General features: G+C 41.8%; 1 long non-coding RNA gene across 2 annotated transcripts in view; it reads right to left on the minus strand.

Moving 5' to 3' along the window:
- The window catches only part of LOC106633512, a 51,340-nt gene extending 24,650 nt beyond the window's left edge, over nucleotides 1-26,690 (minus strand). For both annotated transcript variants that reach the window (XR_006055106.1, XR_001336847.2), the window contains exons 1-2: nucleotides 25,638-26,690; nucleotides 25,328-25,545 (exon numbers count right to left, since the gene is read on the minus strand). This is a non-coding gene — a long non-coding RNA (uncharacterized LOC106633512). The remainder of the gene's footprint in view (nucleotides 1-25,327; nucleotides 25,546-25,637) is intronic.
- Nucleotides 26,691-27,640: the final 950 nt, after the last annotated feature.

A 27,640-nucleotide genomic window follows, 5' to 3' on the forward strand; every position in this document is an offset into this window, starting at 1 on the left:
TTACATTTATCATGTGCTGACTTTTAAGCCTCTGATCACAGTAGCTCCATGCTTAAATATCATGTCTTAAAAACGTTTTAGGTACAGCTGAAGCCAGCTGCTGGTTTTCAGGTCTTCATGTGCAGGTGTTTGGGGGTAGCTGGGGCTGGAGGGAGGAGCATCAAAAATAAACAATCACAGTTTCTGTTTCTTTTTTTAAAATCACACGACAGGGACGTCTAACAAAGCAACACCTTCTTGGTTCCCCATCAGCCCACCTTCAGACCATCGTGGTGGACTCGCTCGTGGCAAACAGGCTGCTGAAGCTAGTTTGGTTCGATGCCTGAACTCATACACAGGACTGTGTGCCACTTCAGCCGGTCTGGGCTCCACCCGCTTCCTCTCATCTTCCTCATTTCCATAAAAGTGACTTCACCTCTGGCTGTGCGTTGATGGTCTGTTAAGAAAAGATGACGCTCTGCACGCTTTGTTTCCAAACGTCGGCTGACAACAGGCGCACGACGCTCCACTTCCAGGGAAAAACTCTGAGGAGCAAACTGTCCAGGCAGAATCAGACAGGCCTGATGTGAAGTCTGCATCACGCTGATGCCGCAGATGTTTTCCTTAGATTTCAGATTTAGACACTAATGGACGGCTTCGTGTCATCTGAGTCAATTTAAGTCTTTCTCTTTAGACTCGCAGGTCTGTTTGGGATTTCTCGTGGTCACATCATACGACTGTAAGGTAAATAGAGCAGCTGGAGAGGTAATTACCAAGAGTTCATCAGCAGATCATTTGATTGTCTCAGATTTCTCCTCCTTTGTTTTAGAGCCCGTGAAGACGGATGTTTCTCAGACAGTTTAAATTCTGCATCAGATTTGACGTCCAGAGGATGGTGACATGCTGAGTAAGCCTCTCGATAAGCTAGCTCTTATGTTTATAAATATTTCTAAATTTCCTCAGCTATCACTTTAATTACATTATGGGCCAGAACATTAGGAACACAAAGGAGAAACAGGGCTTTTGTGATTTTTCTGTTTTCAGAAAAGATCGTGAACATTTATAACAAGATGTTTAAATTCCAAAAAAGAGCAAAAAGTCTTAGGATATTTAGACGTCACGTTCTCACTGACAGAGCTGAAGGGTTTTTACCGTAAGCATATTATTACCCTTTATTCTGATTTCCAATAACACATATTAAGACAAATTTACTCAGATCTATTTTTCATGTCACGGTGTTCAGGTTGCTGAGAAAATCCACAATACAAAGCCTGCAAGGTGACGGCCAAAACCTACCAGAGAACAAACCAAGGACACTACGGACACCAAAGACTGAGGGGAAGGACAGGGCTATTTATACACATGAAGGTGATCAGAGAAGTGGAAACACAAGGGTAAGGAGGCACCGCTGAACAAGACAGTGAGACAAGAGGAGGGAAGTAAGACTGAACATGAAGTTAGAATAATTACACGAGGAACAGCAGAGATGAATGAACTTAACGTGGAGGCAAATGGACGGGACAAAGAAAACACTTACAGAATAAACCAAAACAGAATAAAATAGAGAACTAAAAAGAACTAAAGACAGAGTAACTAAGAAAACACAAGAAAATCCAAACAGATTCACTGACCAAGCAAAGGAGTCCCAGAGAAAAAGAAGAAATCAGAACAGTTGCATCACAAAGTGTTCTCGACTTTATCCGCTGTCTCTTTATCATTTGGAGAGCCGCTTTAAGCTTTAAGCCTGCCGACCTACACAATGTTTGTGCAGCAGACACACAACTGATGTATCGCACAACTGCTGCGATCAGAAGTAATCCATAGCGCTGACCGGCTTATCGCTGCATACAGGAGCGTCCCAACTGTGGGTGATCTGAATGATTGAAAAAAAGGATTAGCTCCCACAAACCCACTAAAAACATTTAAGTTGGATGTGAAGTTTTCCCATCTCGCCTCGTTCTGAATGTCAGTGTAAAATTATACTTTATTGTCAGCTGATTTTAAAGCTCTGTGATGACCTGCAGATGAACTCATTCACTTCCTTTAGCAGACACTTTCATGAGAAAGCCGTCACATTTCCCACGTCAGATTTATCCTGTTGCTCCTGAGAAGTTATTATTAATCCAGCAGCATGCAGCGCTTACTTGCTTCTTATGAGTGAAAACACAGACGTGTTTATTAATTTACCACGTCAATCTTTTATGCTCATTATATCGCTTTAATAACGGAGTTATAAAAACATATTTATTGTTCTTCTTCTTTGCGAGCTACATATTCATAGTTAAAGACAGGGGTGGTGGAGCTCCAGGGATCGAAGGCCGGTGTCCTGCAGGTTTTACATCTCACCCTGGGTCAGCACACCTGAATCACATGGTTAGTTCATTCAAGACATGTTGAGGAGGTCATTTATCCATTTAAATCAGCTGTGATGGGTCACGGACACGTCTGAAACCTGCAGGACAGCGACCCTCGAGGCCGAGCTCCGGCTCTGAGGCAAAGTGATCGATTACAGGCTCTGTTAGCATCACTGACGATGAGGATTTATTTAAAGATATGTATGACAACATATTTCTGTGGACTTAAACTATTTTTAGTGCAGTGATTCTTTATCAAATAATTTATTTACAAACAACAGCATAAACATATTGCAAATAGATATTAGTACAGATAACATATATACAGATACGTCGATGATCCTGGTCCCACGGCCAGTAACAGAGTGAGCTTCATCCCGACTGATCAGCACCTCCGGGAGGAGTTGGGGAACAGTCACTGTGATCGTTATCGATGATTTCAGGTTAACGGGCACGTTTACTTTAATCCCCCCACGCTCTTCCTCGGTCGACGGCTTCACTCAGCTGTTTGTTTTATGTTTCGCTGTCGTTCTTAAAAGTTTCATTTCTTCTTTTCACTTTTGCCTCTCAGTTAACTTCATGCAGCGAAGCTTCAAAGCAGTTTTCATGAACCTGGAAAACATGTTTCTGTATTTCTGTGATGAAAACACAAATTCAGACCAGAAAAAATTGTCACAATGATCAAAAGAGGAAACTGTGAGGACGTGAAATGTGTTTGATTGTATCGGTGCTGCTGATTCGCTCTTTGAGATATTTCTCCCAGGCCGGACTGAGACCTTGTTTTCCAGCCGGCGCTCCACCAGGCAGGGTGCAGTAGAGAGCAATTACACCACCATCTGCCCTGCAGGGATTTACTGTGGTTTACTGGTCAGGATTTTACAGGCTGCGTTCAATAAACATATTCAAACATTTTCAAACAGCACGCAGCCATCTCTCCGGCCTGTTGTGTCTTTCCCGGCTGTAATTACACTCGTGTTTCCACAACCGCCATCTCAGGTTTCACAACGCGGCAGGAAGCTAAAGCGGCGACTAATCAGCTGTAATGGAGGAAAGAGCTGCCGCAGATTAAAGGCTGCTCACGATCAATATGGCCGACATTTCTACATGTGCTTACACATGTCATCGCCGCCAGGGAAAACCTCGATGGCAACGGAAACACGAAGATGCTCTGAGAAGTCGTCGGCGCCCTCGGTTTTCCAAAGGATTATTACCATGTACTGTGAAAGGTGATATTTCTGTTCTTTTCTTTCACTGCTAACGTTTGTTAGAGCAACAGCAGGCTGGAAAACGAGGAGCAGCACGTTATGTTGCCACAGCAGAAAGTGATAAAGCAAAAATCTCATTTTTGTCAAAAAATGCTGAAAATCAGCCTCCAAACCTCTGTGTGCTTTGACAGGATGTAAGGAGAATCCAGGGATCTTCAGATCTGCTCTTTGAACTCTAAACTGGGAAAGATTAAAAAGTACAGCAGATATTTGTAAAATATTTGTCCTGGACGATGAAGCAGGATTAGAGGAAGAGTATCTGGTCCAAACTGGCATCATGATAGACAGATTCCTCCTAAAAGATGGACGATTGTCAATAATGGATTTAACAGATGTCGGGAGTGTTGTGTTGATTTTTCAGCTCTGTGTGAGTGTTCATCTGTCTTTGTGGGAGTGCTGGATCTGTGAGGCCATGTGATAAAGACCAGAGGTTTGGCTGCCTGACTGGTAACACGCAGGTTGCTGGTTTGAGTTCTTGTTGAGTCTGCATCTACACCATCACTGAAAAAGCCCACAATGTCCAGAAGTCCACAGCTACAGGACGGTTTCATCTGTCTACAAATAGTAAGAATCAACATCTGCACATTTATTTTCTGTTGCAGTTCACACACACACACACACACACACAAGAAGTCTGTTCTGGGATTTTTTTTTTGGATGTTACTGAGCTCTGTGCAGCTCAGCTCTCCACCCTCACATACAAAAAACGGCAATACTATTGCACACCAACAGGTGATGTCACTACAGCCACCTTTTATATACACTAGTGGACAACAAAGTACACCCTTCCCCTCCTTCCATTCTCAAGTTTTCTCAGGACATACTAAAAACCATCTGCTCCTTTGCAGGTCTTAAATAAAGACAACCTCACCCTGTGTCGTTAGCTCTTTAAAAGATGAGGAAAACCGCAGAAACAGTGTGTGAAAAACTGGAGAGGGCACGTTGCATTCAGGTGCTGCTAATCAGATACGCTAATTAATGAATTCATTAGTGAGCGTGAGCACCTCTGTGAAAGCAGAGGTGTTGCAGTTGTGTTCACACAATGTCAAAAGGACATCAGTGTGGAGAGTGTTCTGCAGCCCGTCACCAAACAGTGACAAACATTCAGTCGAATCATCAAGACGGCTCCCAGTCCTCCCAGTAGTGGAGTGACCCCAGGCCACACCGAGCGCTGCTCAGAGGAGCTGCAAAAACCCAAGAGCTCCACCGCAGACTCTACAGGCCTCAGTTAGCAGGTTGAAGGTTAAAGGTCATGGCAGGTTTGGAAAGGCTAGCAGCACAGCTTAGGTTTGCAAAGCTGCATCTGAACAAAGAACGACTGCTGGAACAGACGAGACCAAAGAGGAGACGTTTGTCCTTAATGCACAAAACCAACTCCTCAGACCAGCTGTGAGCACGGGGAGGAGTGGACCGTGAACTCCTCAGTATACCGAAGTAGAGTCAAATATGTCCCACAGCTACAGGACAAAGATCCAATCACTGCAGCAAATCTGCAACAGAACAGCTGAAAAAAGACAGATAGAAGCTGCAGCGATGGTCCAGAGTGCAGAGCTCAGAGAGCTGTGCATGAATGGATGCTGCAAATGTGAAGCCGAAGCAACGACGCTGATAAAGTCACACAGGAAGCACATGTATCACTGTACAGCTGCTGTGTTTGGCCTGGTGGGGTCGGTGGGCGGGTGGGTGGGGGGCATTCACTGATAATCAGGCATCTGGAAACAATGACAATCAGAGAACAGGAAGTGCTCAATCAATGGGACGGCACACGTACGATTATAGCACACATACAGAGAGAACATGGACACACACTGAAGCTCAGAGACCACAACAGTCACACCTGCTGTTTCACACACACGGACAGCATCGTCCAATCACAGCTGCTTATAATCATAAGGAGGAGCTGTCACATGATCACAGACAAACTGACCTGCAATAAATCCTCCAGAAACCAGAGCAGCTAGTCTGATTATTCACCCAACCTCAGACACCCACTTCATTACGTCAGCGCTAATCATATCACATCCCCACAAATGATTTTTACCCTGACCCCCCACCCCCACCAATGGGCAGCTAAAATTAAATGTTGTATTGATTTCAGGGGAAATAAGGTCTGAGGTTTAAACAGGAACAAAGTCTTTTTTTCCCAGCACAGAGACGAGAGGAAACACTGTTAGTTTGAGTCATTTATCAAAGCAAAGGCACAGAAATACACCGAGATATTAAAATAATACGGAGGAGATTAAAATGCAGAAGAATAAACGTGACCCTGAAAGTCTGTGAGTGCCCAGATCAGAGAGGCGTGATTTTATTATTATCATGTTTCTGTGACAATAGAAACTGTATTTGTTTCCTTTATTTCTTTTATTGTTTGGATTCTGAGAAAAAAAATTCTGGAATCTTTTTACTTTTTTACGTTTGTTTATTCAGTTTGAAGATTTAATATTTATTAAACAAATCAAAATTTCAGTTTTGAACATTTTATGACAAGACTTTAATTTCTCTATTATTCTTTGCCATTAGTATCTCCAGTGGCGTGTCCAGCGGGGTGGCCTGCCCCCCCCAGACTGGCCACCCCAGGTGCCACCCCGAAGCTAAAAAAATAAAATTCAATCAAATAGCAAATGTACGATTATGTTTTCACAGTGAAGCTCAGATATCCGAGTGTAAGTGAATGCAGCGCTATGAGCATCATGTTAGCAAAGGAAGGAGAAAGACGGCACTGCAGGAAACAATTTTTCGGAGAAAGAAAATGAGGACAGAATAAATGAGGAGAGAATAAATGTCCCGGTAAGTAATATTAAGTTTGTTGAGTTTAGTCAACTTTAAATTAGAATCCCAAGGAAAAAATAACACTTAAAGAATTATTGCAACCGTCGAATATTTCTGACAGTAGGCTGCTGGGGGAGCTAACATAAGAGTTATGAGTTATAAGATATAATCCAAGTCGTAACATTGCTGTATGGAGCTGCAGATTTGGTTGCAGGTTAACATCGCTGGACTGGCCATCGGGCAGCCCGGTGGGCATGAACAATGAGAGGTGGTGGATTGGCCAGATGCTGCCGATGTGTAAAAATAACTGAGTTGTTTGGTGGTGGCTGTGGCAGAGCTTCCACAGAGGCCAGCAGGTGGATGAGGGAGATGGGAGGAGGAGCAGAGACCCGAGGCGGCCGCAGGTCCGAGCGTCAGGTGAACTTCAGGTAAGAAGTTCTGACCTGCAGTCTGTCTGGGTCAGATATGAACCAAGTTTAGGTGGAGTTTCTTTTCGTTGTGCTGACTTTTTACAGTCAGTTACATCAGCGGTCTCCAACCTTTTTTGCGCCACGGACCGGTTTATGCCCGACAATATTTTCACGGACCGGCCTTTAAGGTGTCGCGGATAAATACAACAAAATAAAACTAGTACCGGTACCGAAAAAAAGAAAATTTATTCATAACACACGTGAAAAGACCCAGGAAAACCGAGTTAACGATAAAAACGATAACAAAATAACGCTGAAAACCGATAAAAACCCTGAAAACCATACATTTCACACCTGAGCCTCAACTCTCGCGGCCCGGTACCAAACGACTCACGGACCGGTACCGGTCCAAGGCCCGGGGGTTGGGGACCGCTGGTTACAATAACTCGTACTGCGTGATCTAGCATGACGGAGTTCCTATACAGCTGGGTGGTGCTGTGATGTTACTGATAGTGAACTTTATTTTAATCATAAGGTTAGTTAGTAGAGGTGCCAACCGTCCTGTAAAAAACGAAATCATCCCGCATTCAGAGAAATTATTACGCGTTTGGTGTTGAGCTGAAAAGGAACAGTTTGTCCCGTACTTCAGCTAGAATGGAAAAAGACACAAAGCTGGAGTTATTCTGTCTTTGCTGCACAGCTGCCTCTTCTTCTCTCATCCTCTCCCCCCTCTCCTGTTTCTACTTCAATCATGAAACTGATCAATGATCAGCTGATCGGCTCTCTTGTTTGTTTATCGCTCACTTTGCGCCGAAAGAGGAAACCAGCGGATGTCGCGCTAAACAACAGCAGCACGTTTAAGCTTGATCAGCTGTTGTTAGAATTTATTTAATATTAATTTCTAGTATCAGCTGATGTTTGCTGGAGCCACAGCTGTAAAGCTGCTGGTCATGATGTCGGTTTGGATATGTGGTGAGAGGGAAACATGAAGATGAAACCAGGAGATGTCCTTACTGGATCATCAGAGCTGAACAGGTGATGGAGAAACAGGTTTACCTTTTAGGTGACAGGAATGAGTTGAAGTTATGAACTGTTTCTGAGAGACAAATAACACCAGGATCCTTTTCTAAGTAGCTGACAGCTGGTAACTGTGCAGGGGCGGGTCTAGCAAAGTGTTGCCAGGGGGGCAGGTAGGGCATTAACAGGGAGAGGGGGGCACAAAGAAATACTTTTCTTTCTTATTCTCATTTAAAATGTCTCGCTTTTAAAATAATTATCTGAATCTTACAACAAACATGTAAAATGTATAGAAATCATACATATACCAACAAGACTGTACATCACTGTCACAACAGCATTTGTTTTCATTCAAAGGCTTTATGGCTTTAATACCTGGGGGGCCGGTCTGTAGTCAAAATGCCCGATTTTCTGTCCCAGTCCAGCCCTGCAGGTTAATACTGGCAGTGTCACCATGCCAGCTGACTGGATTTCATCATCAGCCAGTGTTGTTCTTTATCAATATTACCAAAGTTTACCATAAGGCAGCATAGAAAGTATTTACTTGCTTTCAGGTTTTATTCAAATGTTAGTCTTTTCAGTTGTTTCCACACTTTTTTCCTGTTTCAAAATCACCAGTTTGTGAGAAGATTATCTTCTTTTTTTAATTAACAGGCAGATAAAGTTTTGCATTGGCTAATTTGCCAATTGTATGTTAAAAATGTTCGTATTTTAATATTCAAAAAAGTTTTCGCCCAAAACATATGTGCACTACATGTCAGTAAAAATACTATGCAAATATTTCTGTCCTTAAATGCTGAGTAAACACTGACTGATTGTATCTCTTGTACTTTATCAACGCAGTATCTAAAAACTTTGCACCGTAGTGGTTAAAACCTCATTATAATAAGAGTTAAAAGCACATTCGGTTATTAGGTTTACAGGGTTATTTAATTATGGTGAACGGTTGGTAGATTTTTTTTAACATTATCTGCCACCCTTCTCCAAATCTGTGCCCCCACCTGGCCCCCCCAACAAAACTTTTCTAGACACGCCACTGAGTATCTCGGAGCTTTTATTGTTGCTGCTTTTACAGCAATAATATTTTTGGTTGTTTATTTTTATTCTGCACTTACAGAATTAATATGTCAACAATAATGTTGAAATACTTTTTTGTTTTCGTGTACTTCATTGATCCCCTGTAGGGAAACTACTCTCTGCATTTAACCCACTCACTCAGTGAGGCAGGGAGCAGTGCTTAGGGACGGTGCCTTGCTCAGGGGTACCTCAGGGTAGCTGTTCAGTGGATTTGAACCGCTGATCTTCCGATTACGGGGCGAGCGATCTACCTACTGAGCTGAAAAGTTAAATGTAGAGCTCGATTACTGAAGTTCAGGTTCATAACCTAAACTTACATTTATTCACATTTTATAATAATAAAAAAGACATGACAGCACTGACCGAGTGCACAAAATAACAAGAAAAGTTTTTACTGAAGTTTAAATCCGTCGGGATAATTTTCTGTGTGTTTAGTTCTTTAAGCACAATTTAAAATGTCAAATCTGTTCACATTAAATGTAATGGCTTGCACACGTTCAGCGTACACCAAACACATTCCTGAATGATTCATTATGTGAATCAATAAACTTTGGATTTTATATATTTCAGTTGCATTTTACTCAGAATTATTGCTTCATGTTTATTGAGCGTGAAGAACAATTGGAGAAGTCGCCTCCTGCTGGCCATTGGACAGAATACAGGTTTCATGCACTTCAGAACCCGCAGACGCTACATCCATCTTTTATATACAGTACGCTGTTTCTTCCTGTGACGCTGGACGTTTTCCTCACACGACAGAACACCCGCGGATGACGCTGACTGTGACCTGATGCTAAACTAATAAAATGTGTTCGTTAAAGCAGCTTCAGCCCCGGCTCAGCAGCCAGCACGGCCGCCTGCAGCTCACGTTTGCTGTCTGTGTTTTCCATGATAGTGAGCCATGGCTTAGACGAGGCCTCTGCGTTTACAGTACAACTTAAACTTTGGGACAGATGGCCTGACGTTATCTTTAAGCTCAGAGGGTTTCCCGCCAGCATACTGTAAGCCCGGCGACCCACCACGCCTAAGTTGCCCCCTGTCGGGGCTCAGCACCCGAGGAATATTAGACATAAACAACAGCGCTTAAATAAGATATTCATCGTTTTGACCTGCTGCACACCTGTGCAGGATGCACCCTGCATATGAGAGCATCAGGCTGCTGGTGATGGAGAGCAGGCAGCAGCTGCTGAGATCGAGGATGTAACGCTGATCTAATATCAGACTGCAGTTATGTGGTTTCAATAAATGTTTTGATGTGCTTAATAAAACCAATCAATCAATTAAACAGGAGATATGAGCGTGCTGTCAAACTGCAATAATGGACACACAAGTGTGTGTGTGTGTGTGCTGTACTGTAAAACACACAGAAACTTGCAGATGTTCTCTACCCCAGCCCTCAGGAAAACACACAAAATTGCTCATTTATGTGCAACATTTACACACACACACACACACAGACACACACACGACACACACAGACACACAGCAGCCACACACACACACACACACACGCAGACAACACACACAGCAGACACACACACACACACACAGACACACACACACACAGCACACACACACACACACACAGAACACACACACACAGCACAGACACACACACACACACAACACACAGACCACACACAGACACACACACACGAGACACACACACACACACAACCACACACAGACACACACACACACAGACACCCACACAACACACACAACACACACACACACACACACACACACACACACACACAGACACACACACACACACACACAGACAACACACAGACACACACAGCACACACACAGACACACACACACAACACACAAACCACACACACACACGACACACACACACACGACACACAACACACAACACAGACACACACACAGACACACACACAACACACACACACAGACACACACACACAGACACAACACAGACACAGACACAACACACACACACACAGACACACACAGACACAGACACACACACACACACACAGCCACACACACACACACACACACACAGACACGACACACACACAGACACACACAGACACACACACACACACAGACACACACACAGACACACACACAGACATGCAGTCAAGCAGACAAACGTGCATGAAGTCACATTTTTTTACTACAGCGTCTCAGATTCTACAAAAACGCACACAGACGTGGGCGTGATGACACACAGCATGTCTTATCCAAACTGCAGGCCGGGACACAGCAGATGAGTCCTGGGGGCAGAAACAGTGAACCACACGGCTAAAAATAAACACAAATACACATAATACAGCTAAAGTGAGCGCGGCGCTCACGGTCGCAGGGTTGACAGTCATCCGCTCGTTAAATCCAACTGATTAACTGTTTATGGGGCCAGGTTCTTTTTTCATGTCCTCAAAACTAACTGGGAACCAGTTTGAAACACTTAGTTCTCCCAGGTGTTAGAATAAAGCGACACCCATGTAAACTAAAATTTACAACGACTGCCAAGTTAGGAGGAAGTTAACTACAGACGATCCAACTGGAGGATTCCTAAAAAACAAAAACCTTCAGCTCTGCTGGAAGAAAAGAAAACGAAATCTCAGCCATGTTTGGAGGAGAAGTCGGGCCAGCTGACAGACACAGGCCAGGATGAGGGCTCAACTGTTCTCAGTAAAAGTTCATTTTGAGGAAAGACAAGTATCAGACGCCAAAAACAGACCAAACTTCAGCTGAGAGAATGTGACCAACGAGATGATCGGCGTTCGGTGAGGCCGTGAGCTTTAAAAAGCTGAGCTTGAAGACGAGCTGACTGTGAACAGAGCCGGAAAGGCCCAACGAGTTTTTAAGGTCTCTTATTTAAGTTAAAAGCACGAGAACCTCGTCCGGTGTAGGAGACGCTCAGATATCAACACTTATTTTCTATGAATACAGTTGCATTTCAATTTTGCAACAGTCGTGTTAAAGGCAGCTGCGGAGGAGAGCGCGCACAGAGCTTTTTAACACAATCCTGGAGGGCGAGGGGACGATGAAGAGAAGTGTGCTGGTGATGAAGCTGATGAGCCGCGCCGTGAAGCTGAGCGAGCAGCAGTGTGGCTCCATGCTGATCACGGTCCGTTACAAGCATCAGAAAGGAGGGTTTCTATTATTCGCTCACGATTTGTCGGCACGCGTCACAGTCGTTAGTCGGTGAAGTCACGGTGGCCAAATCCACCGTCCACGACGGACGCAGGTGACTAAGCATGCACGGTAGAAAAATGAATGAATAATAAAATCAGGCAAAGTCAAATAGAGAAGAAAAACATCTTTGCACTTGAGCTGCTTCCTGATGTGCCAGCTGTGCTTTTGATGCTTCTGCACCTCCGTCACAGGGTGGGGATGGATGGAGGCACTTCTCTCTGCTGCGGGGAGACATCGTGGAGGTCGGAGGAGTCGCAGGGACTTTGTTTCCAGAGGTAAGGGATCTGCTGAGTTTGCACATTTGTTCTTTTTTGCTCCGCCTTCCACTCGATGGTCATGCTGATGTTGTAAAAACGACTCGGTGAAAGATCGGGGAGATTTGTGGTTTGGGTTAAAACGACCCGTTAACGGCAACGAGCCTGTTCGTTCACACGTAACGGGAGTGATCGCTGTCACCTTTGACATCGAGCACAGAGCCACAGCACACACGGCTCTGCAGACACCCATCAGCCACGCCGGCACCTTTGAGGAAGCGGTACAGACTGAGGCCTCGGCGATCAGCCTGGCTGGACTGCTACAGCGGTTCCAAGGGTAGGTGTCTAAAACCAGATGCTGACTGATGTGCACACGAAGCTGCGTCTCCGTAGATCCCAGAGGGACGAGGCGTTGTTGCTGCTGCGTTACATTTCAGCCACGTTGAAAAGCTTTGATCAAACTTGTCTTGAACTTTAAGAGCTCGCTGTTACCATTTGTGCAGTGATAAACATTCAAATGTGTGAACTCAACATTTTAAACACATAATACGCCCTAATGCACACACACACACACACACAGACACACACACACAGACTTATGGCTCGCTGCCAGCGTCCAGCTGTACAGCCGTTAATGATCAGTGAAGTGCTGACCACCAACGGACTGGTAATGAACCGAGCCAGACAATGAAAGAAGCGTCTGCACGCCCCGCCACAGTGCACGCACACACACACACACACATTTACACTACATTGTAATGGAACAAGATGGCCGATGCGTCAACACAGAGGTCACTGGGTGTGTTGGGGGAAAAGCGAGGCTGTCGGGGGTTAATGGCGCGAGAGGGTGTGGGGTTCACACACACACACACTCCCACGCACTCCGGGGTTTGTTTTCGTGCAGGTGTCGCCCGCTCGCACACGGAGGGAAGCGAAGGCGGCGGTGAAAACAAGGAGCTGCCTTCCAGTCTGCAAAAGTTTTCCAAACAGATCAACTGCAACCGAAAACGGTTTGCGGACACAAAATGGCGGCGCTGGCCGGGAGTGCTTTGGTGCCACTGTAGAGCTGCAGGAGGGAGGCGACGCTCGAGCCTCCTGGCTTTTGCTGCAAAAAGAACATTTTTCCTCCTCCGGTCCTTCTGCCGTCGAGCCCGAGCCGATCCAGCTTTTGTGAGGTGCGTTCAGGGTCGTCGTCTTGTTAAAAGAAGTCGTTTCCACTCACAGTCTTCGTTTTAGCCTCTCACGGTGGAGTAACTCTGTGTGATCCTCTCAAAGGGAATTAACATCACGGCTGTTTGGGCTTTCTTGATGCAATAAAATATAAAAACCTACAGAAAGTGTGCGAGCCGCCGTCGCAGTTTCACGACGCTGAAAAATCCTGAAAGTGGAGATAAAATCGTCCTGTTTGAGTCGAGATTACGTTCCTCTTCTCACTTTATTCAACGTTTTCCTACAATTACACGGAATTTACTCGACTGCAGAGCAGCGTCCTGGTGATCGTCGGTGTCCAAAATGTCTCGAAATAACGTACATCAGCCTAGCTTTAATTAAAGGACAGCATGAATGTAAAACTCTGAGAGCTCCAGGTTGAATCCATCGTTTTAAATGTCGCACTTTGAATTTACCGTCAACAGTGCAGCGATTTCATATTTCTGCTTTTAAACCGTTACGGCTTCGATTCCAAACCAAGTCAGGACATCAGAGTGTTTGTGTGTGAATACTTCAAAGATGTAAAAGAAATACGGAAAGTGTAAGAAATTTAAAATTAGGAATTTTTATTCCGTTACTGAGCGTTGGATTTTATTTCAGCAGAACAAGGTAAAGACACTAAAAAAAATGAATAGAACAGGATAAATGTATTATTTAATATGTATATATTTGTGTGTTTTAATGAAGCGTTTCATCTCTGGAGGTAAAATAGAAAAAACACAAAATATGTAAAATCTTTCCAGGTCACGTGAGTTTTAAAAACAATCCAGACGAGTTATTAAGAAATAATTATAGAGTAAAAAAACTTCTCTGGTAATAATAATTAAAAATATACAGTTACACCTCATTTAAATAAAATCAGCACTTCTGGAGTTTTTATGCAGCTCAGTGTGTTTTAATATTGATAAAAAAGTTGGATAAAGAAATGATATAATGTATGTATTTTACACAGCATATATTTGTTACCTGTAATAGAAGCAGATGATCGTTGTTTTATTGAGGTTTCATTATCAAAGAAATCTTTCTGGATGCTTCTTTACTTTTTGTGGGGAAAATGGGATTTTTCAGTCACTTTGATTCTTACATGCATTATTACAGCCTTTCATTTATTACTGCAGTAATACTTCACTTGGTTTGTGCAGGATTAAAGGAAAAATAATAACCTGCAGCAGGTTTATGATGCATAGATGTGGCCGAACGTTGATCAGACATCGGTGAATAAATCAGTGCTCCTTTATGTTTGCGATATTTAAGTGTAAACGATGGACAATAAGTGCAATAGTGAAATTAACTTTCCTAAATTTAGTGAAAACGTGGTGCGGCTAATCGATGTTTTGGTAATAACTGTTAATAAGCAGGATTTGTGCGGTTGTGTTCACAGTGTTGTGTTCACAGTGTCGTGTTCACAGTGTGGTGTTCACAGTGTCGTGTTCACACAGAGACGACAGACGAGCCGCCGTTAAAAAGAGGAACTTCCTGTTGGGAGCTGAAGCCTCACGTTTAGCGCGACGTCTCATCGTGTTTTTGACCCCGTGTTGTTGTATAAACTCGTGTCAGGTTATGTCAACATTAAAGTACTGTTCAGCCATCCACACTTCCTGTAGAGCACCTGCCAATCACAGGGTGTGGGCGGGCACAGTGACATCATCACATGTAGCCTAGGATGTGCCCCGCCCCTCGCCCAGTATGAGCTGGGAGACGCACTGCGACCCTCTGCCGGGTGACACTGGTACCACCGTGAAGTGTTTTGCTTCTGATTACAGCAACTTTATTTATTTAGTTGTTTCTGATATGAAATGAATAAAATGTTCAGGTTTCAGTCACGCTGTGCAGTTTCGTGTCGGGCAGAAGAAATCCAGATTACGTCAGGAGCTCTGCTCGACATCTACGTGGTTCTCAAACGCTTGCTGGTCGACAGGGGCAAGAAAGATTTCAAATTTTAAATCTGTCCACTGCTTTAATCAATCATAAACAAAGGTAAATATCACAGCTGTGAGGCGACAGATGACCAAAACTACAAATACAGAAACTTTAAAAATAATGTTAATGTGGGCAAAATTACACAAAATTCAAAGATTTTGAACTCTAATATAAATTAATTATATATAAACAATTCTAACATTTAACACAGTAACAATTTTCAGCTGGTTTATATTAGAATATAACGGGTGTGACGCTGAATTAAAAGCAGAAATGCAAATAAAATTAATTTATAGACATAAAATAAAATAACACAAAGGTAACTACAGACGCAAATGTCAGAAATCCATTTGTCACATTTTATATCTGAACACCCACACTTTTTTAATATATGTATATTATTACTATATATTTGCTGAGGTGTACAGTGATCAGGCGTGTCCCTTTTGGGAAACTACTTTCATCCCGTCTCTCCGGATCTACATTGTGGGAACTTTCCGAGGGATCAACCGGCTCCAGAGAGTTAAGACTTGTGAGTGTGAACGGGAAGTGTTTATCTGAACTCTGGATACATCCATACTGAAACTCCGAGGTAATACGGAGCTGAAATGAGAGCTAACATAGTAAAGTGCTGGTTTAGGGGAAAGTGGAAACAGGATATGACAAACACCGTCACCGTCTGTGACCTGCACGGTTTATCTGTGAGCCAGGTCCTAATCTGCTTTGGTTTTAGAAAATGAGAAAAACTGGAATAATTAAGTTTTCCCGTGAAAATATCTCAGATGAAACTGGATCCAGAGATCATTCTGGTTTCACAGGCTTACTTAAGTCTCACAAGTCTCTGAATGCTTTACATGAACTTGGCTTCGGCCACGTCGGCCCTCCCACTAACAACACGTGCACGGACACGGTCCCGTCCTTCAGTGCTGTTCTCCGTTTTGTATAGATACAAGTTTGAGGGAACCGTTTCTTATTTGCGTGATCTATTGTCTCATCATTCAATCACCCAGGTAGGAAACGCTAATCTATCCCCAAATATTGGGAATTCCTTTGTTCACAAACATAAAAGTGTATGCTCTGATTTTAAAGTTTAAGAAATACTAAAAGAAAATGTATTTTATTGTAAAGTGTAATTTTGGACAGATGGATCAACAAACGCAGCTCTATCATATTTTTTTTAAACCCACCACACTTCACTCACAAAATATTCAAGGTTAACAAATGCCGATTTTTTTTTCAAAACATCATGTTCTTCCTCATCTCGTTTATTTCTTATTTAATGATTTATTAATTAATCTAAGTATTTGTACCTAAAATGGGCCAAAGCCTGCTCCGTCCACGTCTTGAATGACCCACGCTGCCCTCTGGATGCAGAGAACAAGCGTTGCTGGAACCTGGAGCACAGAAGCTGCCGTCTGGTTGTATTTCAGACTTCGCGTTCTTGTGTTTGCAGAGAAGAGCTCAGAGCTGGTTTCCACTCTGCTGCACATCCACACTGGGAGCTGTCCAGTACGAACACACACTGTGCTTTTAATAATTACCGTCCACTTCCATGCATGATATTATTGTATGTATTACTGTAGGGTCTACCTTCAAAATATAAAGAGCCTCAATATTTAAAAAAACTGAATTGAATATTATGATCTTACAGCTGACATCTCTAATTATAGTTTAATAAGAGGTATTTTGTGAATAAATAAAACCTATAATTTATTTATACTGTATAAATATTAAAAGTACTTCTACAATAAAACATAAAAAATTAATAGTTTCAAACAATTTAAATGAAAAATCATTTTTTACGTGTATTTATGTCTAAACTTAAAACATGATAAAGTTGTTTCAGTTTATATTCCTGAGAGTTTTCATTACAAGCAGTAAAAAAAATGCAAATCTGAAACCTGCTAAAATAAATAGATAAATCCCCACAAACACTTTCTTACATGACAATGCTGACGAATGCCAAAAGGCACCAGTATGGCCCCCAAACTTTATGAACTGGTCTGAGTCTGGATGTACCGTGTACGGTACTCTACACCAGCCTTTAACATTTGGTTCTTTCTCACTAGCCTGCTGCACTAAGACGTTCTTTCGAGTACTGATACACAAAATGTACACTGTGTGCACTCACTGTGAGTGTACTTTAAAACTGTGTTGCTCCGTTACTGATTGCCATCATTGACTGTGACACAGAGGCTGTGTTCACATGTACGGGAGGATTTTTCCTCAGCACAGTAAACTCAAATGTAGAAGAACGTGAAGAAGAATTTCCCTTAAAATCTGAGATTATTGTACAAAATCTGTCACGTAATAGGACAGACGTTAAACCTTTCTGTATTTGTAACATGTGGTAGTGCAACAAAACGCACACACACAAACCTACCTTAACATGAATGATTCTAATGTTTTTGGCCACTTCACAACATTTAAGATTAAAACAGGTCGGTGCAAGTAACATATAATATAGCATAAATATATGCGATCAAAGTTTAGTTTAAAATATTTGTAAGTATTTAAATTATTTTTATTCGTTTACATTTACAATAATTCATTTTGATAACGTACAAACGTTTTGCTTTGAATTGTTCTGAACTATACAGTAAGGAACCGTTCAAAAGTAAAAATAGTTGATTACAAGTCTGGAACTTTGTTAATGTAGAAAAGTGTTCAAGTACTTTCAGCAAAGTATTTGTACTTTGTACGTACGTAGTAATTATGCAGCAGAACAAACACAGTTTAAAACTGTCAGTCACGTATGGAGTAAAACGTCTGGCTTTTATATCAATCGTTTGCACTTTTCCAACTAAGTTGTTAAAATAAAGTTCAGCTGTTATGGGTATTACAGATGAAGTAAAATTAAAATGTAATTATACGATAATTATTATTAATTATTATTATTATTTAGGAATTAACGGGATGGACAAAATAACAGAAACAGCTCGATACAAGAACAATAACCTCATAAAACTTTCTACATTCCCCTTTTCACTGCTAAATTTCACCAAAAACAAACAATGTTAACCAAATGTTGGATTTCTTTGCAACCCGACTCTGAGGTATTTTTGACAGTTCAACATCTTCTCTGTCTTCTTCTTTCTTAAACTTTCTCTCAACTTTCAAACAGTTTCTTACCACGACCACAAAGTTGATTATTTTTATGTCTTGTACATCAAGTTTAAAATATTAGCATAGTGTGTTGGTGTCACAAAAGGTCATACAACCCCTTTGTATGACACTATCAGGGACACTGACCATATAACTGTAATAAAGGTGTAATGTATAATAGTGTGCCTAATAAACTGGCAGCTGAATGCTTTTCACAGATACTTGCAGTGTGTTTGTTTGAGTCATAGCTGAACTGTTTGCACAGAGTTTGGTGTGTTTGAATAAATGAAGGAGACGTTTTATTTTTCATGCCCGCTCCTACAAAACAGAAACGTGTAGATTAATCCTGACCTTACAGATGTAATCGAGGATGTAAACAACATCCAATTGCTCCTTGGGGTCACTGAACGCAGCCGAGGTCGGCCCCTGAAAACGAGATTTAAACCTACACGAGCGAGTGTGTGTTTGGGAGTAAAGGGATCGCTGATTTTAAAAATACAATAACTGTTGTTAGTCTTTCACCTCCAGAATCGGACTGAAATAATAACATGCAACAATATTTAGAGACTGCAGAGCTCCTGTAATCTCATTACAGTGAAGTCTGAAAAGCAAACCTGCACTCACATGTGTTTTGTCTGTTGCTGAACGACCTCAGCTCGGTTTTAATCCCATGAAACTTCCTGTTATTTCCATTTTATGATCCAGATTTAAGGTCAGATCTCCTTATCCAACACCTCATACAACAACAACAACCAGCACATGGCTCTTCTGCTTTCATTTCCCTTCCACCTCCACGTTTTAGACTCCCCCAAACACACCGGCACAAACAACCTCAGACCATCCGGTGGTCCAGGAGGGACTCTACTGCCCCCTCATGGACCCCAACCGAACAGTTCCCACAGCAGCTCGTTCACACATGGACCAGCATGCTGACATATTTGGTCCTGTGCTATTTGCTCTGTATGTTAGCAACCTGAATTAAAGCGAACGACCTGCTACAACTTCACAGATGTACGCTGATGATGCCATCAACTATCCACACGCTAAACCAAACAGGAGACTGCAGAAGAACTCTGAGTTATACTGGTCCACATATCCGATCCATGTTTGCATCCCAGTGTCAGTAACACTCTGGAAAGGGATCCAGATGTGTTTCAGTAACAGGAAAACGACGATCAGTATCAGAAAATATGAATGTAACAAACTTAAAACACAGCGAAGAGACTTAAAAGTAGTTTGCCTAACTTCAGACGTCTCCTCCTGAGAATGGAGGGAAAGTGTTTTTTGTGATTTCCTTCCTTTTTGGAGCTAAAAGAGGTCACTCAAACACACCAGATATCCAGAAAGCCCAGGATGTGTCCTCGACAACGGGGCAGCTCAAAAGGTAGACCGAAAACAAATGTGCATTAAAGAGGACATTAATTAATAAGTTGGTTCCCATAAGGATACTGTAGGCTCTTTAGTTTACATTATAAACCACTTTGATGTGACTGCTGTTGTGTTTTGGCTCCATATAAATTTAAGTGAATTAAATTGAATATTAGGAAGAGTTTGTGCTCTTTAAGTTTGAAGGGATACGTGGTTATGTGTTTGTTTTATCGTCCACATGCTTCTGCTCTTGTCTGTGAATAGATTTCTAGATTTAGCGTCTACAGATAGGCTGCAGATAACAAAGAGTATGTTCAGATAAATTACACAGACTTTGAAACTCTCCTGCCTGCAAAGCAGCTCCGTCCAAACCATCAAACCTGTAGCATCTGCTTTAACATAGAACAGCACAAACCTGTCCCGCTGTCTCGTCTTATGTGGGACTGCATTGAGGTTATAGTCTTTTTTCCTACATTCTGGTGGTGTCCAGTATTTCCAAGTCAACGCTTCTTTAACTTCAACACCGCAGCAGCAGTCGGCCTCCTTCCGACACGCTCAACCACGGATCATGTGCCTCAGTGGCGATCTGGAGCAGTGATGGAGCACCGATAAAGAATGAAATACTGTAGATAAGTGAAGCCGGCGGGAAGTTATTTTTGCTATATTATTCAGTTATGCAGAGTTTACTGTGCCAAACAGCTTCATGGATTTAAGGGAATAAATGAGTGTAGTAATGCATGTTTATATTATTCACATAGAGACTGAGCTGGGGTAAAATACAGTATATTTGTCTGTCACATGCTGAATACCAGACCTGTATCCTGCACACGAGTCACCTGCCACACTGTGGGCAGGGTGAACGGGTCGGGGGGGGTCTCAGATCCAGGATTAGATCCAGTCTGGCTTAGAGTAGACCTCAGATCCATCACAACTGTTTCCATATCCCAATGCATTATTCAGGCTTTCCTATCTTTAATTCCTCTGGGTGCATATCCGTGTTCAGTAGTGTATGCTTTAATGTTCTGTTAATCAATAATTCATTAAGTTTGTCTATATTAACAGCTCGTGTGGTCATGTCTTTGTTTCTCTTTTGTTTAAGTGTAAGAAAATGTGTTATAGAAATCACATTTTCATTTCCAGTCACTCCTATTTTTTCTCTTTAATGAAGAATACATCAGTTATTGCTCCTGTTTTGTAAATAAAATACAAGTTCTATTATTTTTTGCTCTTTTTAATAAAGACGTGCATGCTTACACTGAGAAAGAGTAAAATGACCATTCTTGGTAAAATTTGTTCTGCACGTTCTTTAAATCCTTTGTTGAAATCGTTATCATCAGTAGGTTCTGTTTTTGGTAGCGTTCGTGTGCATTCGTGTCCCTCTGTAAACACCACAGCTCATTTTCAAGTTTTGACTTTATGCTGATAAAACTCAGTGGGGGTGTGGAGTGGGGTCGTGTCTACGATCCATAAAAAAATGTAGCTGACATCCATTTAGCTCTTTAACGTCAACTTAATGAATTATTGGTGGAAAATTGACAAAAAGCCTTAAAATTTAGGAACTACGACTCTTAAATGTTTGGTGCTTCTAAATGTATTAATGTGCTTTTATTTGATCTTAGATTTTTAGAATATTTGTTCATATTTAAATATCCAGTAACATTGACTTTATTGGTGATCAAAAGATAAACACTACATCTAATTCGCACAGTTATTCAGGTGAAATGTGTTGTGAATATCACAGAAAACTAGCTCTCCGTTTCTACATCCAGTTTAAGCTCTCGGTTGTGTTTGTATGAGCCGTACGTCATAAACTGCTGCAAAGATTTTTAGAATCACTAACCAATGACAACAGCGTCAAGTCACGTGAGTTTGAAAAGCTGCGTTCATGAAAAAAGCCTAAACAGAGCAGGACTGAAACCCTCGTGATGCCGTCCACGTTAGTTCGAGGTCCAGGCTCCTCTTTTTCCTGTGTGGCTTAAAAAATCTAATGCCACATCTAAAAAATTCAATATACTTTCAGTTATTTATCAATTTGATGCAACACATTTTAAGACCACAGTTTTGTGTTGGAGTAAGCCCAAAGCTCTGGCTCGCTTAAGCGATCAAACCCCAGCAACACTTTTGACGCAGCTTCAACACGGTTTACACGTTTATAACACGTTTATAACCTGAGAAAAGTCCATTGTGGTGTGAAATCGATCATACTTGTAATGCTGAGATATGCTTTAACATGCAATAGTGGGACAGTTCCTTACACTGCAGGATGCAAACACAAACATTTAATTAAATGGATTCAAATCACAACATGTCGCCTCATACAGTGATGCTGCTGTGTGCTTCACTTTACCCACAGCTGTCAATTCATCTGTCATCATGAGAAACACGAGTCCAGTGTGACCTCATGTGGGCAAGATTAATAAAATGACTTAAAACATAATTTTGCATTAGTGTAAAAAGTTCACTCTAAAAATCCAACTTTACTTATAGAGCACTTTAAAAATAACACCATTGACCAAAGTGCTTTCCAGTAAAAAGCAGATAAATCTCGTACATTAAACGACAAAGAAAATTAAACAATATAAACAAAATGAACAAAATAAAGAAGAATAAAAACCCTGACTGCACGCTAACTCTGGTCCTACTCATAAAATGGAAAAAGGTGTTTTTAAAAGGCCGGATGGGAGTGTTGGGCGGCCGCGTCTGGATCCGTGGCTCTCACAGTGAAGACCATCCCGATGGGCCCGAGCGGCTGCAGGGGGTGATATGAACTAATGAACTCGACGGCTAAATACACAAGATGACACGGTGCCAGGTTTGTGTTACTGTGCTGAGTTTTTGTGATATAATTGAGCCTGTTTGAGGTTTTAACTCCTGTTGTTGGCCTCCTCAGAGCTCCCACTGTTTGGATCCCCTGATTTGTTTCTGCAGGTTTGGTTTCTTTGTCAAGTTTTAAGTTTTTTAATCATTCATAATTGGGGTTGCTCTAAGTTACTTTCACTTCCTTGTCCCTCACATTTAAATCTACGACACCATGAAAAGAGTTTACGATGCCATCCTGCTGACCTTCGTTTGACTCGAAGTCGACGTGTTTAAAATCGCGGCCTCGCGTTGTTTTTGATTTTTAAAGGGTGAGGAAGAAACAGAGAGAGGGGGTGTGAAGATGTGTGTGTGCACAATTTTCATATAACACTTTTATTTTTAAATATTGTGGGGGTTTTGGAATTTTTTTGTTTTTGAGGTGTTTTTTTTTTTGGGGTTGGGGGGCTGTATGGTTGGCAGTGTGAGTTATTTATAATATGATAAGAGCGTTATGCATTATTCTGTGAAACGTTAGTTATGCATGGTTTTTCTATCTAATTGTGGTGTTCAAAAACAAATTACACTCATCTGGTGGCTGGGAACTGAAAAGAAAAGTGTAATACAAGTAAATAAACCACTTTGCCAGCAAACCAACAAACCACACAAACTCAGCAGCTCTGTAGGGGCTGTAATGGCGGCAGTTTCATCAAACACCTGGACGTGAGCTTAGATTCACAGGCAAAGCCAACAAACAGGCCGATGAGCCGGGAAAGCTGGTGTCCGCTCACTCAGGACTCACCAACGACATATTTCACAATACATTAAATCTGCCGCTCCCAGCCTCTTTTGCGCCACGGACCAGTTTATGTCCGACAATATTTTCACGGACTGACCTTTAAGGTGTCGCGGATAAATGCTACAAATAAAACCAGTACTGGTACCAAAAAAATATTTATTAATAACACACAGGAAAGAAAAAAACAGGGAAACCGAGTTAACGATAAAAACAATAAAAAAAAACAACGATAAAAACCCTGAAAACCATAAATTTCACACCTGAGCTTCAATTCTCGCGGCCCAGTACCAAACGACTCGGGCACCAGTACTGGTCCGTGGCCCGGGGGTTGGGGACCGCTGCATTAAATAACCAGCTGCTAGCTTCCTGCTCTCTTAGCACAGGCCTTTAGGCCGTCATCATGTGACCTGATGCTGACGCTCGGCTCAGGTAAAGAATATGACTCCATTTGTGAGCCAATATATCGGCTATTTAAAATACCACAAATAATTGATACAACAGATTTAATCACAGTCCAGTTATTAGTAGCTGGAAGTGCTGCCAGAACCCGCTTGAGCACCACTGAAACGAGCATTTCAGCATTTGAACGCTAACGTTTAATTTATTAAAACTGGTGGAAAGAAAAACAAGATGTAAGCCCCGGCTAATCCTGCAGTCACACGAGGGAGAAACAGGGGTGCTTTAGTGACGAAGACCAACCACTAACTATAGGACTTTAACCAGAATACAACCAGTTGGCATCCAGCTTAGTCAAGTCCCCTACTGCAAAGACACGTCATAGATGATCCGAGTTAATCGATGCAGACCAGCTTAGATTGTTTACAACCTGCATTTATAAATCAGACTGTAATTATTTGGACAGTGATTGTTGGACTGTTTGCAGATCGGTTGCTTCCTGTCAGGAAAATTCTACCAATCAGTCTCTGACAGCAAAAACACTGAATGCAACCACTGATTGTTGGTCATCACGGGGACGTTACTGTGCTCTGGTGTTCACTCTGGTGTGACTAAACCCTAAGCTTCAGTGGGGATAATTATGAGCTGGTGTTTGGAGCCATATTACAAATTGTAAAACAGACAGAAATGTTGGTTAAACAAAGTCCTCCTTAAAAAGCCTTCAGCTGGACTTTTAGATGTTGACTTCATCAGTCAAAAGTAGCTTACCTGAAAAACACGCTGCTTTTTTGCTCTTAGTGTCAATAAAGTGGTGTTTGGGATTATAATTTACAAAACAAACTCATCTTATATTCATTAAACATGATCAGGGAAGTGTTTATAGAGTCCATAGATCAATTTTGTCATAGATCAATTTTGTCATAGACAATCGTGTTTTTGCAGCCAGAGAAGTCGCCCCCTGCTGGATACTGGAAAAAATGCATTTGCTTTGTTTACAAAAAAACAATTGTAACTTTTTATTTAAATTTTTCTTTTTAATCTCCTTCAATCTGTTTTCAGCTTTCCATCTGAACCAAACTGCACAGTTAATCCACTGTATATAAAGGATGGCCTGAACCACTGTGACATCACCCATCGAGGTGTCCAGTTTGGTTTGTCCTCCTTAGATTGTTGCTGGTGTTTACAGAAATAACCTGAGCTCTCTAGCTTCTCCTTAGCTGAGGACTGGCTGTCTCTGCTTGCAGTTTGTTGCTAGCACACTGATTCATATTGGCAGAATATCGCCTCCATTACAGGTTTCCAGTTATTTAAATCCACACCTTCCAACCAATCAGAATTCAGAAGTTTCAGCAGCATAACAGCACCGAAGACACCAGCCAGACTGAGCTGAGAGTCAACAGCTGCTGTCTCAGTATGAAAACACGAGTCTTACCTTAAACCTCTCCGTCACCTGAAGTCGCGCTCAGTGGATGTCCAGCCAGCCAATCAGAGCCACCGCGGTGCCGCTCGTTCAGAGCCGATGAACCGAGCCAAACGCCCTCCAAATCTGCTGCTGCTGTTGTGCAGTGCTGGACTGAAGACCCATAGCGACGCAGGTCCAGACAGAGACGCCCTCCCGTGCCTCTCCCAGCAGCCTTCAGGAGTGTGTGGCTGAAATACAAAAGAAGAAAGAGGCCGAGGGATGAGTGAGCGCTTCGGCGTGCAGAGGAATGTCTTAATGACTGTCTGTCTGTGTATCTAACCTCGTGTCCGTCGTCCCGCTGCTCTTTTATGCTCCAAACCGAGAGTGTGACCTCAGTGCGTGTGAATTAGAGCTTAAACAGACATGAATGAGGAAATGTGAGGCACACAGCGCCTGAGAGAGTCTGAGTATCGTCAACAGAAAACCTGCAAGAGGTGAAAACATGACATTTAATTTCATGCAAGCAGAGAAACACGATTAAATACACTCGACTGATTTACAGCATCACATCTGCATTGTACTGTCATTTTACGCTGTGCTGCTACACAGCGCACATACATGTGACACACACTGGAAAATATACTGAAATATTCAAAGACTGACAGTGAAAAATGTGTTTTTTAAATGTATTGAAATGCACTCACATTAAATAAAATTAGCTACTTGTTAGTTTTTACTTTCAATATATTAGCTAGCAAAGCAAAGCAGGTGCATGTGGTTCTCATTAGATGAGGTGAATACTATCGTTTTACTTTGCTCTTTATTTCGTGCTCGAGGGCGTAAAAATCCTGCACTGATGTGTTGATTGCAGTGTCACATTTACCCATTAACACTTCAGGGGAGGATTTTTTTTTCACCTGTTGAGAGAAAGAAATAATGTGCAAGCTAAAATAAGAAATGAGGAAATGCAAAAAGGCTGAGTAGAAAATGTTGTTTTACTCAAATCAAATCTGCATTTTATCATTTATGTCACTGAACTGATACGAGATAGTGTGCCATCTTAGGACAACTTTACGGTGGCCCTGAGAGGCCAAACGGACTGCAACTAAAGAAAACACCAGCAATAAGAAAAACGCTGCAAAAGCACACAAAACACAACGGAAATAGGAAAAAACTGATTTCCAAAAGCACAAGGGAAGTGTTTCTGGGGAGACAATAACCCAAAATATGCTGAGAACTGCGCTGAGAGAAAGAAAAGATGAACAGTAAGTGTGTTAGCCTAACTATTAGCACAAAAATCCATTATCAGTATTTTATGAATCATGATAAGACACACCCACCATGTTTTGGGTTCCTGCAACTGGTCCGTCGGGTTATTGTCTCCCCAGAAACACTTCCCTTGTGTTTTTTCCTATTTCCGTTGTGTTTTATGTGCTTTTGCAGCGTTTTCCATTAATGTTCGCCAGTGTTGGTCAAGTTACTTGAAAAAAGTAATCAGTAACTAATTACTGATTACTTCCCAAAAAGTAATCCCTTACTTTACTGATTACTTATTTTCAAAAGTAATTAATTACTTAGTTACTTAGTTACTTTTTAAAAACACGATTTACAACCTGAAGAGGTGATAAAGCGATAGATCTTTCAGCCCAATTCTACTTTTTCTGCATAATCCATCATACAAAATGTAATCAAATGGAAAAGTCTCTTTTTAAAACTTGTTTTATTAGTTTTAATCTTTTAACTTTATGCATCAAGCAAAATTTAATTATATGCAACATTCTCTGACTGGAAGAAATTAGTTTAACATTTAAACCTATTTTCTGCACATTCCAGCACATAAAATAAAATATTTTTTGTGTTTACACTCAGTCTTTCAAATAGATGCAAGTAAAACACAGCAGAAAATAAATAAAGTCAAAGACTCAGCGGTCCTGTTGCTCTATTTTCACCTGTAAAGCAGGAGTGGGGTAGGCGGAGGTTTACCCTGGTGCAGGTGTGCCGCGGTCAGTGGAAGAATCCGCGAGTTTCTCTGTGAGTTTCCCATTACGTCGTAGCTACTCGGTGCTTGTTGGAAGTTTAGGGGTTTTTCGCTGTAAAAAGAAGTTTTCTTCCCACGCACAGCGGACACTAATGTTTTTGTCACTTTTTATGGAATCAAACTCAAAGTAAGGTCAGTACTTCCACGCTTTAAACGCTGCACGCTCATACTCTCTCTGCACTCGATATGTGATCCACTGTTGATCTGCACACAGCTGTTGTCACGAACGTCGCACTCGCTTACGTCACTGTCGTGAGACATTCTCGCAAAAAAATCACGGTTTTAGTAACGCAGTAACGCAGCGT

Source organism: Haplochromis burtoni, unplaced genomic scaffold (assembly GCF_018398535.1).
Source record: "Haplochromis burtoni strain Fernald_Lab_line unplaced genomic scaffold, NCSU_Asbu1 Contig_214, whole genome shotgun sequence".
Classification (NCBI taxonomy): domain Eukaryota; kingdom Metazoa; phylum Chordata; class Actinopteri; order Cichliformes; family Cichlidae; genus Haplochromis; species Haplochromis burtoni.